At 33.3% G+C, this 17,057-nt stretch overlaps 2 long non-coding RNA genes across 10 annotated transcripts in view; both read left to right on the forward strand.

Annotated features, from left to right (window-relative positions):
• LOC128240648 (uncharacterized) overlaps nucleotides 1-10,902 on the forward strand; it is a 38,175-nt gene extending 27,273 nt beyond the window's left edge. For all 9 annotated transcript variants that reach the window (XR_008262226.1, XR_008262235.1, XR_008262232.1 and 6 more), the window contains 2 exons: nucleotides 9,758-9,848; nucleotides 10,366-10,902. This is a non-coding gene — a long non-coding RNA (uncharacterized LOC128240648). The remainder of the gene's footprint in view (nucleotides 1-9,757; nucleotides 9,849-10,365) is intronic.
• Nucleotides 10,903-14,848: 3,946 nt separating this feature from the next.
• LOC128240663 (uncharacterized) lies at nucleotides 14,849-17,017 on the forward strand. Its single transcript, XR_008262265.1, has 4 exons — nucleotides 14,849-15,197; nucleotides 15,789-15,914; nucleotides 16,380-16,501; nucleotides 16,843-17,017. It is a non-coding gene; the product is annotated as an uncharacterized LOC128240663 (long non-coding RNA).
• The last annotated feature ends 40 nt before the right edge of the window (nucleotides 17,018-17,057 follow it).

The following is a 17,057-nucleotide window of genomic DNA, read 5'->3' on the forward strand; positions in this document are numbered from 1 at the left end:
CAAAAGTTCCCACATCAAATTTAGCGCGTGAATTCTAGACACCAAAATTTCAACAGAGCGGGATGTAACTGCATTGGGTAGTTTTCGTCATCGCCAAACCGTAAAGGTTATTTAAGGTTCGAAATACGATATTATGCTGCAGAATTGTGCAGTATTCTTTAACATTTGTAAAGTTAGTAGTTTGGTGTTTTTTATTTTTATAACATGATACATAAATATCAAGTCCGTGTATCTTCGTTAAAGGGCATAATTTATATGAACTGTATTAATACGCAGTTTTTATGACATTAAGCTGTTCAGAAATAATGTATTGCTTCACACTTTTGAATTGCATATCAATGGAAGCTTCACAGCACTCAAGCTCAGGTATTTACATTCAAAGCGATCCCACTTAAGCTACCTTTTTACTCTTTGAACGCTTTAAAATGAGGTTTTTATCTACAAGGATTTGAGCGGGGATGTTTGAGCTGCAGCGCTCTTTCTTGTTTTACTCTTCATAGGACCCCTAAACTGAGAGTTCCTTTCGGTGACAGGGTCACGGATGCATGTTTATTTACAGAAAGAGAAAATGGAAGTATACTTATCAATATTTTGGGTTTGAAAGTAATTTCAGTACAATCACAGTGATATATTTAAAACAAACAACAATCACCGACTGTGCCTCCGAAAATATACCGGATATGGGTTTTTTGTAAACGATACTGAATTTAATAGAAATGAAAACAAAGTAAAGATGATATTTTACAAGTTTCTCCAATTGACAAACACTGAGCTATTTAACTCATGTACTGAAGGAATATTTTACTATTTTAGCTCTTTTTATGACTGGCATGATACCTGATATGTTATTATCGTTACAGAACGTAAACATTACTAATCATCCGTGAAAGGGATCCCCGTCAAAACATAAATTTGTCGCAGTTATTGTAAAGGAGCTATACATCAGTGACCCACATTCAGGTAGGCTAGTGTCAATTATTCCTCACATGTATGTATTGGGGTATTTAAAAAAAACCTTTTATTTTGAATTAGATATTGTTCAGCACAAAATACGCGCATTGGAGTTAATTTTAAGGCATTCTTATGAAACCAACAATTTGAGAGCTTGTGAGGAGTTTATTTTCAGAAATGTTTTACTATATGGCAGATGAATTAATAACAAACGGATTTAAATAATATGCTAGTTTATTAAAGTGTTCCAACAACTGACTAAACATCGACTGACATTGTAGAAATGATGGGGAGTGCACGTGTAGAACGTAAGTTTAGAGGAAGACGAAGACATACTATTTTGTTGGAACAAAAACAAATGTTTACGCCTTTCAACATGTCTGTTTAAATGACACAAAGTCAAAAAATAATAATAAAATAATCGTAGAATCTATAATTTGTAAACATCAGTCTTTAAAAAACAGCAAACTCATATTGACTCATATATGGTTCGTTGTATTGTAGAAGTTATTTCAAAACAATGATTAGTCACATATATGTACCATTTTCGCCTTGTACACAGCGTCCTTGTGTATATTCAAACCTTTTCATAAAATTTATATCAAATTTAATCAAATCGTATTTAAAGGCAGTTTTATCGCAGGTTAAATAAATATAGGAAAATATGAATCTATCTAAATCAGTCTTGGCGTTTCTTATTTTGACTTATCTATGACAAGTTCAATTTAAACAATTATTTTAATTAATCAAACGATTTTTGAAAAAATTGGACTTTTCATGCGTAAGCCACTACATTTAAATGTAACAGAAGTGGCTATTTATAACTCAAATTGGAGTGTTCTCCCTTTGATTGATATACTTGAAATACACAGATATTTGGCTCTTTTCGCTAGTTTGCGCAAAAGTTTAGTTTTTTTTCTGTTTTCAAGCTGTTAAATGTCCACCAAAATGATCGATGAAGGGTTTTTTAATAATTGGATTTCAAACAAAATGTCATTAAATTTGGCGAATGGCTGCTTTCAGATGGCATAATACGTGCACTCGTCTCACACCTGGAGCCTTGTACCTGAGGTTATCTGTGGCACTTTCTTGTGGGATGTGATCCTGAGTGGTTGTCCGGCAATTACCAGATTCGAAGGTAGATGGCTAGGTAAAGCATATAGCACTGCAGTGCACATACGCATTTGAAGCTTTTAAAATTACAGTATTCTATACAAAATATTAGATGTAAAAATATGTATAGTACGGGCTAAACGTTTGAATGCTAAGCTATCCATGTGGACTGCACCACTGTGAAGCTCATATGAATTAGGAGCTTCTAAAAGAACTGAACGTTATACATACTTTTAGTTATTAAAATAATGTATGATTAGAGACATATGTTTGATGAAATATATTCCATTGTTTTCTGTAGTCATTTGATACACATTAATGATATTCTTTGGTTATGTTCTAGTTATAATAAATACTCCAATGGCCGACAAGATTTTCTAATATCTGTAATGATAATTCTTTATCTAGAATTGGATAAAAAGATGAAAGCCGTGTTCAGCAATATGCACTGTCTGGGAGAAAATCATTACAAATTGTAGGTAATGTCGTGTAACATATTTAAAATGTTTGTTATTGACAGGAATATAATAATGGCGTAATACTTAAGACACGACACCGGAATACGATATCCTGAGGATCAGTGAAACCTGCATCATTGCTAAAGTACAGAGAATCAACACCAGCTTCATTTATCGTATTGGACACAGTAAGAACCAAAATTTATCGGATAAGGGGTGTAAGGCAGCCATTTTTGCACATTAAATTGCTTGTTTGGTTTTTGACTGTGTCATTTTTAAAATGGCGTAGACATTTTACTTGAGCTGCTGGATATCTGCCAACAATGGCTTACTGTTGGGTGTCTTGCACTTAATATTTATATAATTAGTAATTTAACGCAAGTTTCCTGCTTGACTCTTTATATATTGTACATAATTGTCCCTCTTTCACTTTGTTTATATATTTGTTGAAGAAATTACTGAATGTTCTCTTTCTGATGGATACGAGGTGAATTGACTGATGTCCGATCCCAATATGACAAGGGACGTTTTCTGACAGAAGGTATTCGTAATAAATCAGAAAGAAAATGCAGATGGCGTTGAATTTGATCATGAATAATCAAGGGACAGGCTAATTAAGGCATTGGATATACGTTTATTTATTATCGTGTTGGCTTTAAAGTAAGTGTAAGGGAAAACAATAGGGGTTTGTAATGTAATTTCATATTAAAATCATGTTTATTTCATGACAACCATTTTATTTGGCAGATTTAGGACACGTTTGGCTAAAAGGCTGGAATTAGACGGAATCAATTATTGCTTATTTTTCATTTAAATATTTATTGGCAATATATATTTTGTTAAAAAAGTCATCAAGAATCGCCATTGGCAGTACGTCCAACGCGGTAACACAACATATATTACTTAAATACTATTTTCTACTAACAAGTGGTCTTTCTTCTATTTAAACCCTTCTTGGTGCTATTTTAAGCAAAAACAAGCGAAATTCATTTTCAATATTTTACTGGAAACAACTCCGAAACATGTTATCACGGGTATCATTTTTTGTTGTTGTCTCTTATGTATTCAATTTGTGTGAAACACCATCTGTCCCTAGATGTTGAACTATTTGGGCAAGTATATTTGTTTAATCTAGTTTCAAATTATTACCACAATGATTATGTCTTTATATTGTTGTCTTATTATATGTTATCTTAGTCTTGCCTGGAACTCATTTGACGCTACAAACCAAAAGTTGAAATACACTTATAGCTGTGTCAACCTGTTTTCACTATTTCAAAGATAAACCTTTCATATAGTAACGGTAAATTACTGTAATTGAAACATTTTGATTTTAATATATTTCTTTTTGGCCAGATCTATGAGGTGGAATGCTAGAGACATAACATTGGAATATTAATTGGCTCCGTTATCTTAAAACGGGATCGTAGTTGAATCCCTAGAACCGCTTTAACGAGAATATTCAGCCTTTCATAAATTGAAGTTAATGGTAAATGACTGTTTGTAAACATTTCAATTACAATTTATTGCTTTTATTGACAGACCGATGAGGTGGTTTGCTATAGACACAACATCGTAGTCGAATCTCTTTTACCGCTGTTACGAGAATATTATGCAGCTTAAGGCCTAGGACAAGCAGGTATTGGTTGCAATTACACATGACGTTTATGGGGGGGAGGGGAGCGTTTTGTCTTTGAAATATTCAGCTTACAAATCAGAAACGCATTTAAATAAATTAAACCCAATTGACGGTTGTCTTTCAAATTGAATATATTTAAGACTTGGAAATACGGCTGTCTTATGGTCATCTGATAGTGTAAAGTCTACAGCATTTTTAGAGAAGTGTCAAGATAAGTAATCAACAAATGGATTGTTCTTTGCTTTTTAAGTATTTGTTATGATAACAAACTACAATGTGTGTATTCCATTAAATAACAATTCAATGGAATTCTCTTTGTAACATGCATTGGGATTTAAAACAAAATGCAATCCACCTTGTATAACATTATTTATTCCAGTTTTAGCCAGAGTTCAGTGAAGTAAAGCTTGTATTCATCACTGATATACTTAAGAGAGTTGACAGATAAGCTTGAGCAAATGTTTTCTTTCCGATAGGCTAATACGAGCATCCGTTCAACACTCAATCTCTGAGCTTGAGATCACATAAGGCATTTTCTGGTAGGTTGTGGCCGATAACCGTAACAGGTCAGTTGGATTTATCTAGGTAAGATATATAGACTCAAACATTGCATTACTTCCGAATTATAGAAATATATACGTTATTTTAGCTATTAAAATTCTATTAAGAAAGGGGTAAAGGTTGGATGAATGAACTTATACACACACAATATATTCCATGTTTTCCAGTAGTAATTTGATACAAATGACGTGTCAAGTCTGGAATAATTGGTTTTATAAAAAAGAAAGCTAATTGTCTGTTATAGTATTGTTGTATTCAATAGAGCTGTTGAACCAGAACTTCACAAAAGCTGATATCTGTTAAGCTATGCTCGCTTTTTTTAGAAATGGATTCTTATCGAACACAATGATTGATACCTAATTATTTACAGATATATATGATGGCGTTTTACTAAAGACAAAACATTGAAATATTATAAGCTAGTGGTCAGTGAAATCGGCATAACTTCTGATGCAGAGAATTATTTTCAGCTTGAGAAAATGGTCACTGTAAGAACCGACATTGATCAAGGTGGGGATCTAATGTAACCGTGTTTGAATATTTAAGCTACAAACTGTATTAGAACTACCAGGTAGATATTTACAGACTTTTGACATAACTGGCAGTGTCATTTACTTGCCGTAACGTTTTTCAAGCCCGAGACTGCTTGACTCCCCTCAAATAGCCTCAAATGGCTACTTGTGGGGTGTCCCGGCCTTAATAGATCAATAATTCTACGCTAGTTTCCTGTTTAGCCCAGAGTATGTAACGTTTCGGCCTACTTAGTGTGCATATTCGTTCGGGATATTGGTGTTGTTGTTTTTCTATTTAAGATGACAATGAGCAAACAACACTGACTGTCTGATCAGAAGGTCTCAAGGGGCGATTTCAGGCAGCGTGTATTCCAGCGTTGTCCAGAATGAACCTGAAGCAAAGGTATATGTAGTTTGCAGTTAAAACTTACTTTTATGTTTGCAAAATATTGCAAAAGTGAGATAAAATTGATACTGTTTTGCTATAATATAAACGACACTCAAAAGTTAATCTTTATTTTGTAAGCCCCATGCCAGTATTGAATATTTGAAATCTAACTTATTTTTAACAAAACAAATTCAGTTGGTAACCAATGAGCATTTATTTCAAAATTGAAATTGATGGTTAGTAGTTTGATAGATGTTATTGTTTTCCTTAATTGGTTGATCAAATGGGAAACACTCTTTAATGTTAATCACAACTAACCGATAATCTTTTTCGACTGAAGTTACAGTGACAAGTGATCTGCTGTGGACGCCGTCCGAATATTTGCCATTATCTTACAACGTTATATTATATATATTATTGTACAGTGCATGTGAATACCTTGTCTGCATTTAAATCGGAAGAAATACAGAATATTGCATTCGGATGGCTCAAGGTCTGTTAAAGAAATAAAACAATTCAATATACTTAATCACACATTTCTTTGTGAAGAGCAATTGAAACATTTAGGTGTTGAGGTAGATAGTTTATTAAATGTTGATGCCAAGATTTCTAAAATGCGCAAAAAGATGCTCAGCAATTGAACATTCTTCAGCAAATTTTGACAACCAATACTAAGGTTATATCTTTAAATCTTTTATCAGATCATATATCAACTACTGTCCTGACGTTTGGCATTTTTGTAGGAAGAACAACACAGAAAAATTGGAAAAGATTCAATACAGATCTTTAAAAACTGTTTTTAATGATTTTACCTCAACTTACGAAAATCTTCATTAAAGAGTTCAATTGCCAACATTACATTTGAGCAGGGTAAGATACATTGCTATTGAAACTTACAAATGTCTGTATGGTATCTCACCAGAATATGTTCAAATCCTTGTAAATCTTAAGACATGTCATTTTAATCTGAGATACGAAAAATGTGTAAACGTTCCATCAGTAAGAACAACTAAATATGGGTAAAACTCTTTCCGCTTTGAGGCCAGTCAAGTATGGAACAGCCTCCCAAAGGAAATAAGGGTCTCCAAAAACTACATGGAATTAAGAAGGCCGATCCTCACCTGGACAGGTCTTTCTTGTAAATGTGTATAAAATACCTATTTGCTTTAAAAAATAGAAAAAAATGAGAACTGTAAGATGCTTCACTGAATATTCTTTATCCTTTGTCTTAACGGAAAAAGAGTTCTGTTTGCAGTGGGATGGCTTACACCCACTCGACAAGATATGGCATTCAAATACAAGAAAAGATTTCAGCGGACTTCTTTGACTAAATTAACAACTTATTGAAATAAATTACATGGGCTAATATCTTATTATGATTGTTCAAATTTATATAACATCTGTCGAACACATACAACTACTTATTATGTTAAAACTGTTAACATTTTAAACATTCTGTAACACTGATAGGTGTAATATCAAAATAATATGATACATATCATACCTTCTCTAAGCAATACTCTCAAAGAATATTTCCTATCATGCTAGATTAATTATAAGTTATTTTTTTTACCAACTTTTTGTCTGTATACATAGGTAACAAAACAAGTTCTTACATATATTTCCTTGTGTTTATGCAATTCTCAAACTAATGGGAGTCTTATGTATTACTAGTACAAATAATATTCACGTTTCGTAACATTATGCATATTACTTCAAGTGTAGCTGTATGATATCAAGCTGTGGTCTACATAGTCATGAATCAGCATTGTTGGTAAATAACAGACCACCCAGAACACTATCCTTCCAGGAAATGTCTATAGTGACCTCAATGTAAAGGATCCAGTGTGGGTTGTTTTTTCGTTTGTATTGGCATATCTGAAAAATGATATTTGCATTAAAAGTTCAATTGCAAAAAACATTAACCTTTCCAGTTAAGCAGTCATGTACACTTAAAAATAAATGTTACTTATTAACGTATGTGTACACTAAGTAGTTTCAATCTTCAATTTAACCAGTTGTCAGTCTAACACCGGCTTTTTGGTTTGTAAATCCCCACAAATGTCAGATCTTAACCCCCCACCTATACCGGCTTGTCTTCAATCTTCAGATCCACTATTAACAACAGCCTAAGGGAGGCAACTGCGATACCAGAAAATAGACGTACTTTTATTAATTGATCAGATCTTGTCAGACTCTTTTTTGCGTTTTGCAATACCGCAAATATGAAATTCTTAAATATCCTTTAGTTAACTAATTTGTCTTGGCACTGGTTACTTGAAATTTCATGACTGCGCACCAACGATATTTCAGAGATATTTATTTTTGAGGTACATGTATGTCAAACTGTTTCAGAGGATCAAAACAATAAGGGCTAACATCTACTTGCCTGGCATATTGATATTTTGTTTGCATTAAGAAGATGTACAACAGCACATTGCCCTCTGATCCCTGTTGGGCTGTTTAGGTTTAAACACGGGTAAATACGGGCTGGGTTATATTTGAAGTTTCGACTACTGGGCTTGTCACTGTAGTTTTCATTGTATAATTGATGTGTTGGTTCTAATCTTCAGTAGATTCCCTAACCCTTAGTAACTTTGTAGCTAACTTAGCTTAGATGATTATTGAGGCTGAACAAATTATTGTGTACTAAAACATAATCGTGAGTGCATTGTTCTCTTCCAAAAAGAGGAATAATACTTGTCCACTAAATTCCTGATATGGAGGTCATATGTGATTATTCCTAGCAGGATATAGCCTTTTTGTCCGATGAATATCAAGAATCACAGGTAGATATCTAGATACATGTGATACATGTGGGTAACGATTTTTTTTTCAAAACACTTACTTGTTGAGCCATTATAGCCATATGCCATTTGTCTATTGGTTAATCATGGGGTTAAGGTGAACACAATTGTTTAGAATTGTCTTTATTGCTGAAATGCCGTATTGTTTACGGAAAAGGTCATATTGAAGTATCAGGTAAGCAATCTCCTACTGAAGGAGAAGAAATTGACAGAGGGAGCTGCCAAACACACCTACTTTGCTTTTATTTCACGAAAACCTTTGACCTAACGGCAATATTTCGTTTAATGAGTTTGTGAACACCTTTCGTTAGTATGTGTTTTATCGATAAAAGATTTCGCTATATTTGATTGCAGATTAATGCACGTTTTTATTTTAGCAACATCTAATTGAAGACTATTCAAGTATATTGGGCTTATCAATGTTATGTTTATTTTTGTCAAATTTAATTTTATTATTGTGTCGTCTTCATTTTAGGCTACAGATAACTTTTGGAGAAGACCGTTTATCACATTGGAGACAATAGTACATGATTAAAATAGTAAAATATCATACAAGTTTTCACATAATTGTTGCTTTTTTGACAAACTGGTAGGTGATATGCCGGAGACACAACACCAAAATGTGAACGACATTGGACATCAAAAGATATTTCAGTTGTCTCTCTTTGACCGCTGTAAAAAGAATAGGGCAAACCTGCAGTTTTTATGCAAGCAGGCACTAGTTGCAGTAAAGACTAAATACCTGCTAAACGGGGCAAGGGGGTTGATTCGATGTAGTGTATCACCCAAAAGGCTTGATGTTATTAAACGAGCTATATGAATGGGTCATTAATGATCAACTGATCATTATTCATATTGATATATTTTTTCATTCTTCTTTCATGACAGCTTTCGGAACAACATATATATGTTAAAATACCCGGTGAGGAAAGTGGATGACCCTTGGAAAAAGCCCTTGATGAGATCAAATATGTCGCCCTAGCTTTAATGGTCCTCTCAAAAGCATTTTTACTACCTGCCCTATGATCTCATCTAAGACAAGCTTAATGAAAATAGTATTTTAGCCCCGGGAACTCTTATTTACAGTTCACCAGTTTATTTTTAAGTTCAATTATGTTATGTATGTTTGTTATTCATGTCAGAGAATAGCTCATTGAGCTTATGTTTCTTGTTATCATATACCCGACTTTATATAAAGTTTCTTGTATGATGGACTTGATTTCATACCTAAATATTTTACCTTATTCTACGTACCTATTAAGTTAGGTTTATATGAATTTAAATGATGTGTTTGCGATTGGTTCTTAAGTGCAAATGGTCTTTTTCAGGAAGGACAATACGCCCCGATATTCAACACTGAATCACTGATCTGGAGGTCACATGGGAAATTCCTGTAATGATGTTGTTCTTGGTTGTCAGGTAAATATCATGGAGCTGTCCTTCTATTTTTAACATCATTCTATAAAAAAGAAGGAAACTGAGCTAAATTGTGCACAAGTTATGACGGTTGACAATTGACATTGATATTTTCCCTAAAGAGGCAAGACAAATCAGTTCTTAATTTGTAACATCTTTTCGCGGATATTATAAAGCTGGTAGCAGTTTTATCCCAGGTATTCATATATAAGTTTTGTCCAAAGTTTATTACAAATGCAGATGAACAGAGTGTGTCATTACTTAATTGATTTACTGTGGTAAGCCAATTGACATAGCCTTGCATGTTCTGACAGAAACAATGCACCAATCTTCAATTGACATTCTATGAATATTAAGGTTAAATAAATCGCAACTTAAGCAATTTTGAAACCTTATCCATTAGATGGTGTAGAGTCCTGACATTTCACAAACAAGTAACCACAAGTAACTATAGGACTCTGATACCGGACAGTTTACTGTGTCTTGCGAATGAATCATTAATGCAAATGTTCTCTTTCAGATATGTTAATATGTGCACACTGCAATACTGATCTGGAGGTTACAAAAAACTTTAGCTGGAAGGATTTCATTATGTTGTGTCCAGCATTTATTATAATAACAGTTATTCGTTTTGATCAAAGGATTGCTTCTAACAACTGGCTCTGTATTATGAAATATTTCAAAATTACAATATTCTATACATGTGTTAAACACACATGTGAGCGTAGATTATTGAACTATGTAAACAGAAATATTGAACATATTCTTGGATTATCATGTATTATGAACGAGAATGACCAAACAAACCTAATGAATCATAGCAAATTTGTCATGACAATATATAAAACACTGTAAATCTTACCTGGCTTGCACTTAATATTATTGAACTGTTAATTAATATCTGAATATGTATCTTGTTTGAATTAATTAGATATATTTAGAACGCTTATAGCCTGGTTGAACGCCCTATATTTATACTTTAGTACACATGTACCTTGCATTACATGTATTTATATCTTTTCTCATACTGTATGTTTTGAGTGAACAATAAAACTGTATGCAGCAATGATCACTTTATTTCGTTCGGCAATATGCTATTTAGGTGGTTATTATTGTGCCGATATGTGTCAAAATGTGTCTTATTGGTTTTGTACTTTGTTTTTTATTTATAGTAATTAGTATGGATGACAAGTAAACAATGGTAAAATAACTTTTTTATATACTTTGTATTTATTTATAGTAATTAGTATGGATGACAAGTAAACAATGGTAAAATAACTTTTTTAGCTGAATACTCTTTTAGATTATAGAGTTTCTTTTCTTTATATAAAACACAGGTATTAATGAGCCTTTTGAGAATAAATCGCAACAAAATCACATATGCAGATGCTTGGAAATGCCTTTTTTGTTGGAAAGCGTGTCTTTATTCACCTGGATATGTAACCAACTAGCATGCACCTTATTGATTTCCTTAACTGATGGCTTATCTACTGTTCTATCTTCCCTTGCAATGTTTCTCAAGAAAGGGACACTGCTATGCATTCTATACAAGTAAATCCTGTTTAATTTGAACTAAATTTAATCTAATTAAGTATTATTTTAAAATAAAATAAAATAAATAAAATTAAACACACATTAGGAACAAGATTGAACTAATGGAAAATACACAATTTCCGTTGTAATCACAGTTGAATAACTGTGGGCGGTGAGCATATCACACTCAGACAAATAGTATTGGCAGTGGATACAACATTGTGTTACATATCTAACAAATGGCAACATTTAAACCTTATAAAGAGCAATAACGGCTCCATTTTAGCAGAGGTATTTATTCCAACTATCGTTAAGATTATTAATCTGTTTCGTTGAATAAAATTATACGTTCCCTATACTGTCTTCATGACATAATTTTAAGTGATTTTTAGTAGTTATCATAGAATTATAATCTAGCTGCCTTTAACCAAAATTTCAGCTGAAAGTAAGGGACACTACTTTACAGGCCGAACTATGTTTAGTCAAGTCAGGGTTACAACCAAAAATGGAATACTACTACATAAATGTGACCTTTGATGATAAGTTTGATACTAATAATAATTGATCAATTATCACTTTCTTTTCGTTTTGCCATTTGTCATTATGATGTTCAGTATTTTACCACTGTGCAAGTTCAAGAAATATGTCGTATTGGTTGTTATCTTAGTCGATTTTGCATTTAGTTATAGGTACATGTGTGGATGTCAAGTAAACGCAAGTTAAGTAACTCTTCGATGCTAAATACCGTTTTAATTTCTAGAGTTCCTTCTCTTGACATAAAATACAAGTTTGTTGCCTTGCAAAACGGCGTATTTTAAGAGCATTGTTGGTAAAGTTGGTACACTATTAAAGTCTGTCTTATCAATGGTAATGAAGGACTTGTTTTAACTAGCTTTGTTTGTGAAAGGCAAATAAAATTGGCGACAAAATTGCAATACTTATGTGCACAAATACAGAAAAGGCAACACCTAGGGTTATATACAGTGAACCGTTTATTGTTATACGCATGGCAATGCCATCGGGCATTTTCTTAGGCAACATTAAAGAATGTAATATAAACACATTAAACTCAGGGGCAATTCCCAAAGCAACGTCAAGGTTCATGTTGAAGGAAATGGTTTGTGGCTAATCCCAAGGCAACCCAAAGGTTATACGCAGCGAAATGTCTAAAAAGCAACGGTTTTTACATGCTAACGGCTAGGACAATTACCAAGACACTTCTTAAGGATTTAAACAGGGCAGTGTCGATGGGATGTTCTAAATGCAACATGCACGGTTATATACAGAACAATAAGTTGCTTTATCTACGATAACACCCGGGGTAGTATACATGGAAACGTTTGAGGCAACACAAGCATTGTTTTTGACAAGGTCGGTCCGAGGCGATTCCTAAACAAACACATCGTATGAGTAATGGCAATGTCCGGGGCAGCTCCTTAAGCAACTCCCAGGGCTACATACATCGGGTTCTCCCAAGACGCCTTTCACAATGCTAATGGTATTATTCAATTATATATACATGACAACGATGGGGGCAATTCACAATGCTATGCCAAACGTTATATACATAACCACGTATGAAACAGACCCCACGACAACTCCGAAAGTGAAATACATGGCAATGTCCTGGGCTATATGTAACCCAAGGCAACATTTTGCTAACAGTAACATTGCGTTTGCATGTAATGCCAAAACAAAAGTGTGCTCAACAAGTCAAAACCCTCAAGATATATGTTTTGTTGACTTCCCAAAGGCGCACTTTATAGCACACGTGTATTCTCTCTGTCATGATTTAATACTGTTTATTATGACTTGTCACAAATTATTCCTATGAAAGCCATTCATATACATATCGTACTAGTTGATAAGCGTGTGAGAATATACAGCCATATTGTAGACAAAAGCATACTGAGCGTGTGAATGCCGGACACCTAAATTTCTTGTATGCGCTCGGTAGTTTTCGTCATCGCCAAACCGTATTTTTTAGGTACGAGTTACGAAATTAATCTGTATAATTGTTCAGTTCTCTAACACTTGTAAAATAAGTAATGAAGTTAGTTTAATACAATAACCCTTTAACATGTTATATCTATATCGAGTTCGTTCATCTTCGTCAATGTATATTAAACGGACTTAATTTGAATGAACAGTTTTGCTATGCAGTTATTATGACATTACGCTACTGCCAAATATTGCATTGCTTCTTGAATAATTATTAATTGCATATAAATTGAAGCTGCGCAGTGCTCGAGCTCAGGTAGTTACTTTAAAAGTGGTCCCTGTTAGAGCTGTAACGATTCACTTAAAGTTCGATTCGATTCCGATATCAAACATTTTGATTCGATTATTTTCGATACGATGCATTCATTTTTTACCAATTGCTGCTATTTAATATTAAGTTGTATATTAAAAGGTTGTTAAAACATTGCAACAATGAAAAGTTGGATAATGTTTAATCAAGAACAACTTTGTATTAACTCAACATTATGTTTACAAAGTTAAATAACCAAAAAAGAACACACACTTAATACAGAAACTACCAGTTGATAACATTTAAATGACATCGTTTTGTTCTTAATTTCACTAACGGGGACGCCAGGTTTGTAAGAATGAAACTCTTAAATCTTGGATGGCTGATTGACTATTAACCAATTGCACGCCTCGTAACAAAGGTTGACATGTTTAGAATGCGGATAATTTTGTGGCATTCCTGCTTAATATGCGGATCGAATCAAAATTTGGGGTTTCTGTATTGAATCGAATCAGTGAGTTTAAAACCTGATGTTCGATACATCGGAGCGAATCGTTGCAACTCTAGTCCCTGTTAAATCTATTTATTTACTATTTGAACGCTTTGCGTTAAACAGTTAGATGTTGTTATCTACAAAGATATGAGCGGGGATGTTGGGGCTCCACGGCTCTTACTTATTTTACTCATCATATGACCACTTATCTGAAATAGTTCCTATTTTATTTTTCGATTGTATGTTGATTTACAGAAAGAGAAAATGAAAGTATAATTATCATTTCTTAGTGCTTGAACGTTACCGCAGTACAGGTACAGTGATAAATAAAGATTAACAAACACAAAGCCTCCGAAAATATTCCGAATATAGGTTTTGATAAACTAGGCTGAAATTGATAAAAGTAAAGCCAAATAACATAACGTAAAGATGATATTTTAAATTTAAAATTCAACAAGTTTCTAGAGGTGTGTGTCAATAAGCGTACTCTTCACATGGACATTGGGGTATTTAACTCATGTACCAAAGGAATATTTTACTATTGAAGTTCATTATTATAAATGGCATGATACCTGATATGTTATTATCGTTACAGTATGTTAGCATTACTAACCATCCGTGATAGGGATCCCCGTCAAAATAAAATGTGCCGCAGTAATTGTAAAGGAGCTATACATCAGTGACCCACATTCAGATATAGTCGAGTGTCAATGGGTGTACTATTCCTCACATGTATGGGAAAGGATATTTAAAAGAACTTTTTACTTTGAATGATATAATCTTCATCACAAAATACGCGCATTTGAGTTAATTTTAAAAGCATTATTATGAACCCAACATTTTGAAAATCCGTGAGGAATTTATTTTCAGATATGTTTTACTAAATGGCAGATGAAAGAAAAAACAAACAGATTTAAAGAAGATGCTAGTTCATTAAAGTGTTCCAACAACTGACTAAACATCGACTGACATTGTACAAATAATAAAGGGTGAACGTGTAAAACGTAAGATTAGAGGAAGAAGTGTTATTCCAATCCACCTGGCTAACAGGATCTTTTGTTGGCACGGAATATTGGTAACGAAATGCTTTTAGTTCGTTGTATTGTATCATTTCTTTCAAAACAATGATTCTTCCCATACATGTTCCATTGTTTGGCTGATACACAGCGTCATTGTGTATATCCAATCCTTTACATACAATGTATACCATATTTGAATATTCAAGAATTATTTGTATTTTTTTAAAGACACAGTATATTTCTCAAGTTAAATAAATGTAGGAAAGATGTATCTATCTAAATCAGTATTGGCATTTCTTAATCTGAATTATCTTATCTATGACAAGTTCAATTTTAACAATTATTTCAATTTATTAAACGAATTTTTTAAAAATGGACTAAAAATGGAAGCGTAAGTCACAACATTTAAATGTGAACAGCAGTGGCTATTTATAACTCAAACTGGAGTTTTCTCCCTTTGATTGATAGACTTGAAATACACAGATATTGATTGTCACATATTTGGGCTCTTTTCGATAGCTTGCGCAAAAGTAAAGTTATTTTGTTATAAAGCTGTTACATGTACACCAAAATGGTCAAAGAAGGGTTTCTTTCATATTTAGATTTCAAACATAATGTCACTTAAATTGGCAAATGGCTTCTTTCAGATGGGCTAATACGTGCACGCCTCTTACACAGGAGCTCTGTATCTTAGGTTATCTGAGGCACTTTCTTGTGGGATGTGATCCTGAGTGGTTGTCTGGCAGTTACCTGAATCGAAGGTAGATTGCTAGGTAAAACACACAGTACAGTATACATAATATTAGATGTAAAAGTATGTATAGTACGGGCTTAACGTTTGAAGGCTAGGATATTTATATGGACTGCTCCATTGTTATGTTCATTTGAACTAGAGGCCTCTAAAATCACTGTATGTTATGCATAATTTTAGTTATAAAAATGTATAATAAGGGGCATATGTTTTATGAAATATATTCCACTGTCTTCTGTAGTCATTTGATACACATTAATGATATTTTCGGTTATGTTCTAGTTATAATAAACCCTTCAATGGCCGACAAGATGTTCTGATTATCTTTGATATTAATTCTGCATCTAGTATGAAACAAAAGATGAAAGCTCTGTTCAGCAATAGGCACTGTTTGGGAGGAATTCATTTCAAATTGAAGAAAATGTCTTATAACTGAATCTGTTAATCAGAATTCAAAAGTTCTCAGTGGTGTTTCTGTTATTGGCAGATAAATATGGCGTAATATTAAAGACACGACAGCGGAATACGACACTCTTAGGATCAGTGAAATCTGCATCACTGCTCAAGTAAAGATAATCATCACCAGCTTCATGTATCATATTGGACATAGTAAGAACCAATGTTTATCGGGTAAGGTGTGTAAGGTGTGTAAGGCAGCCATGTTTGCACAATAAAGCTCGCACGTTCAGAAACATAATTGACTTTTTATGTAATTGACAGTGTCATTTCAAATTGTGTACTAGACATTTAACTTGAGCTCGATACTGCTTAATTTCTATCAATTATGGCTTACTGTTGGGTGATCTGCTCTTAATATTTAAATTATTGATAATATTACGCATGTTTCCTGATTTATCCACTATATATTATAAATTCCTCGTTCAATTGGTTTATAATTATATATTTGTTGTGTGTTTCGATTGTATTTCTAGTAAAACTTTCTGTTTTAGATGGATACGAGCAGATTTGACTGTGTTCCTGATTCTTAAATGACAAGTGACGCTTACTGGCAAAATGTGGTCCAGACGAAAAGGCAGATGTCGTTTGCAGTTAAAAAGTACAATCGTTGAATAATAATAACAAGACTAAGAGAAATATTAATACTAGTTCACTGAAAATGATAAAGACACACAGACGTTGAATTCGATCCTGCAAGCTCTAAGGA

The sequence above is a fragment of the Mya arenaria genome, chromosome 7 (assembly GCF_026914265.1).
Source record: "Mya arenaria isolate MELC-2E11 chromosome 7, ASM2691426v1".
NCBI lineage: Eukaryota > Metazoa > Mollusca > Bivalvia > Myida > Myidae > Mya > Mya arenaria.